The sequence below is a fragment of the Hordeum vulgare genome, chromosome 2H, assembly GCF_904849725.1.
Source record: "Hordeum vulgare subsp. vulgare chromosome 2H, MorexV3_pseudomolecules_assembly, whole genome shotgun sequence".
NCBI classification, from domain to species: Eukaryota; Viridiplantae; Streptophyta; class Magnoliopsida; order Poales; family Poaceae; genus Hordeum; species Hordeum vulgare.
This window is the reverse complement of record NC_058519.1, coordinates 290,834,481-290,839,309: the sequence shown is the minus strand read 5'-3', so window position 1 is coordinate 290,839,309 and position 4,829 is coordinate 290,834,481.

Here is a 4,829-nt window from a genome sequence, read left to right as displayed (position 1 = left end):
GAAGACTCGAGTCGCATACCTGGAGGAGGAACTGGACATGGGCGAGAACCTTCATCCCGAAGGAGACGTAGCCCCCTTGATCAGCAATGAGGAGGACTATGAAGAAAGCTCCACCGAAGGACCCACCACCATGCTTTTCTGAGGAGGACACTTAGACTAGTCCACCAAATTTATCTTATCGTTAAACACTTAGGCCGATGTTTAGGTTATCGAATTTTGTATCCCCGTGTGTGAACCTTTTGTGATGGTATTGAATAAAATGCGTGGTGTGATACTTGTTTGTTGCATTTCATATGGGTAGTGTAATTAATATTTAGACCATTGTTCTATGCTAATGTCACCCCTCTACAAACACCAGATGCCTCCGAGATGTGCCCCTGCTTCCAACTTCCCGCCGGAACTCACTCAGTTGATTCAGCAACAGAATACCCTGATGCAGCTGATCATCCAGAACCAGAACAATAACAACAACCATCATCCACCCCAGGCCGACAATCTCACCCGTTTCCTGAGGTTAAACCCTCCGACTTTCTCCAGCAGCATTGAGCCCATTATGGCAGATGATTGGCTCCGCAAGATGGAGCGGGAACTAATCACTGGTGGTTGTACTGAAGCTGAGAAGGTCCGCTTTGCCGCGCATCAACTTGAAGGCCCTGCAGGTGCATGGTGAGAGAACTACACCACCACATACCTCATTGCTGGAGTCACTTGGGAGCAGTTCAAGCAAGCCTTCCGCACCGCACATGTCTCAGCTGGTGCAATGAGTCTGCAGAAGCGTGAGTTTCACAACTTACGCCAGGGAAATCGCTCTATGGGTCATTATGTCGATGAATTCAACATGCTCGCCCGTTATGCACCTGGAGATGTGGCCGATGATGCGGCCAAGCAGGAAAAGTTCTTGGAGGGACTCAATGATGAGCTGAGCATTCAGCTGACTGTAGCCAACTTCAACAACTACCAGGAGCTGGTAGATAAGGCCCTCATCTTGGAGGGGAAACATTAGCAGATGGAGAACCGCAAGCGGAAGTATGGCAATGGAAAGTTCAACTCCGGCACTCAGCAGAAGCCTCGCTACACCCCCTATTCGGGGAATACCGGGACTGGATCCGGTAAGTTTGGAGGACATGTCCAGCATAACCACCCAGTGCACAACCATGGAGGCCACAACCATGGAGGAAATGGGAACCACCGCAACAACAACAACTTCAAGAATGGCGGTACCGGAACTGAGAATCATTCAGCTCCAGCTCAGAAGGATCTGAATCACATCACCTGGTTCAAGTGTCAGAAGACGGGACACTATGCCATCAAATGTCCCCAGAACAAGCAGGGAAATGGAAACGGCAACGGCAACTCTGCAGTGAAGAAGCCCAATCCTTTTCCTCAAGCTCAGGTGAATCACATTGATGTTGAAGAGGTCTATGATCACGCCGATACTGTGGTTGGTAAGTTTTTGCTAAATTCACGTCCAGTATTGGTACTTTTTGATTCTGGTGCAACGCGTTCATTCATATCAAGGGTAGTTGTGGAAAAGTATAGTTTGCCAACTAGAACCCTCAGCCAACCTATTAAGGTCAGTTCTCGAGGAGTCATGATGACAGCCGGGATAGGATGCCATGCTTTGAGTCTCAACATCGGGAACCATAAGTTTCCCAGGGACCTCATCGTATTAGAGTCTCAGGGATTGGATGTAATCCTAGGCATGGATTGGTTGGCCAAGTACGATGGGAATATTGATTGTGCCCTTAAGTCTATTTTGCTCAGCACCCCCGAGCAAAAGCGGATTAAGTACGTGTCTCAGCGCCCGACACGGAGTAAACGAGTAAACTCTCTCACGGGAGTAGTCTAGGAGGAAGTACCGATTGTACAAGAATACCCAGATGTATTTCCGGAGGAATTGCCGGGCATGCCACCGGATAGAGAGATTGAGTTCCTGATTGAGCTATTACCCGGAACAGCCCAGATATCCAAGAGACCCTATCGGATGCTCGCAAATGACTTGGTAGAAATCAAGAAGCAAATTAAGGAGTTGTTGGACAAAAGATATATTCGCCGAAGTTCTTCACCTTGGGGAGCCCAGTGCTCTTGGTTGAAAAGAAGGATAAGTCCCTGAGAATGGTTGTCGATTATCGTGCATTGAACGAGATGACCATCAAGAACAAGTATCCCTTGCCGATGATCAATGATCTATTTGACAAGTTAGTTGGAGCCCGAGTATTCTCCAAGAGCGATCTTCGATCAGGGTATCATCAGCTGAAGATTCGTGAACAGGATATACCCAAGACAACCTTCACCACTCGGTACGGCTTGTATGAGTACACGGTCATGTCATTTGGACTGACTAATGCTCCGGCATATTTTATGGATCTGATGAACAAGGTATTTATGGAATACTTGGACAAGTTTGTCGTGGTGTTCATCGATGACATATTGATATTCTCCAAGAACGAGGAGGAACAGAAGGAACATCTGCGTCTAGTTCTGGAGAAACTTCGAGAGCATCAACTGTATGCAAAGTTCAGCAAATGTGAATTTTGGTTGAAGGAAGTCGAATTCCTCGGACATGTCATTTCAGGAGAAGGAATAGCAGTGGACCCTACCAAGGTCGCAGCAGTCACCGAATGGGTAGCACCCACTTCAGTTAAGGAGATCCGCAGTTTCCTCGGACTTGCCGGATATTACCGGAGGTTCATTGAGAATTTCTCAAAGATCGCCAAGCCCATGACAGAGTTGTTGAAGAAGGAGTCCAAGTATGTTTGTACTGAGGAATGTGAATCCAGTTTTCAAGAGTTGAAGAAACGTCTGGTTACGGCCCCAGTGCTGATATTGCCGAACATTCGGAAGGATTTCCATGTTTACTGTGACGCTTCTCGTCAAGGACTCAGAGGAGTGCTCATGCAAGAAGGTAAAGTTGTAGCCTATGCATCCAGACAGCTCAGACCCCATGAGTTGAATTATGCCACGCATGAGCTAGCAGCTGTAGTGTACGCTCTCAAGACCTGGAGATATTTCCTGATCGGAAATAGTTGTGATGTTTACACTAATCAAAAGAGCCTGAAATATATCTTCATGTAGAAGGATTTGAACCTCAGACAGACGCGATGGCTAGAATTGATCAAGGACTATGACATGAGATTGCATTATCACCCAGGCAAGGAAAATGTTGTAGCCGATGCGTTGAACCGCAAGAGTTATGTGAACACACTCATAGCAGGAGGATTACCCCAGGAGTTAGCCGATGATCCCCGAGAGCTCAAATTGGAAATAGTTCCAAGAGGATTTGTAGCCACACTGGAAATTCAGTCCACTTTGACAGAAAAGATCCGCGAAGCAAAGAAATCAGACAAGGAGATAGCTGAGATTAAGTAGAAAAATAAAGACGGGAAGGCTAAAGGTTTTCGTGAGGATGAACACGGAAGTTTATGGTTTGAGGATCGCATTTATGTGCCCAATGATCCCGAACTCAGGAAGTTGATACTTCAGGAGGCCCATGATTCCCCGTACTCCATACACCCCGGCAACACCAAGATGTATCTGGATCTGAAAGAAAGTTTCTGGTGGACAGGAATGAAGAAAGACATTGCCGAGTTTGTGGCAATATGCGATGTTTGTCAGCGAGTAGAAGACGAGCATCAGAAGCCAGCAGGTTTGCTTCAACCTCTGCCGATACCCGAGTGGAAATGGGAAAAGCTTGGTATGGACTTCATCACAGGATTACCCAGGACCCGTTCTGGCTATGATTCTATTTGGGTTGTGGTTGATCGTTTGACCAAGGTAGCTCACTTCATTCCCGTGAAGACTACTTACACGAGTGCCAAGCTGGCCAAGATATGTATGACCAGGATCGTATGTCCGCATGGAGTACCGAAGAGTATTGTGTCAGATAGAGGGACTCAGTTCACATCAAAATCTTGGCACCAACTGCATGAAACCTTGGGAACGAGATTGGAGTTCAGTACGGCTTTTCACCCACAGACAGATGGACAGACCTTGAGAGTCAATCAGATTCTGGAGGACATATTGAGAGCTTGCGCACTAGACTATGGGTCTAGTTGGGATGACAATTTGCCTTACGCCGAGTTCTCATAGAACAACAGTTATCAGACTAGTCTGAAGATGGCCCCTTTTGAAGCTCTATACGGAAGGAGGTGCAGAACACCGTTGATGCGGGATGGAGTTGGAGACCGACAACTTTTTGGTCCCGACCTTATCCGAGATTCTGAAGAGAAGGTCAAGCTGATTCGTGACCGACTCAAGATAGCTCAGTCCAGGCAGAAAAGTTATGCTGACAGCAAACACAAGGAAGTAATATACGAAGAGCATATCTTCGGGTGTCTCCACTTCGAGGAATCAAGAGATTTGGTGTGAAAGGAAAGTTAGCACCCCGATTCATTGGCCCCTACAAAATTCTTGAACGTAGAGGCGAAGTTGGTTATAAACTGGAACTGCCGGAAGGATTGTCCGGAGTTCATGATGTCTGCCATGTTTCCCAGTTGAAGAAATGCCACGCTGAGTTGGCTGATGTTCCGTTGAGAGATACAGTGCCCCTAGAGGCCATACAACTTGACTGTGATTTGACGTATGAGGAGAAACCCGTCCGGATTCTCGAGACTGCCAATAGAGTTACCCGCAGCAAGATCATCAAGTTCTGCAAGGTGTTGTGGAGCCACCACACCGAGGAAGAAGCCACGTGGGAACGAGAAGAAGATATTCGTCGAGACCACCCACACCTATTTTCTAGCCAACCCGAATCTCGAGGGCGAGATTCCTCTTAAGGTGGGTAGGTTTGTAACATCCCAATTTTCCCAATTGGGAATGTTTTACAATTG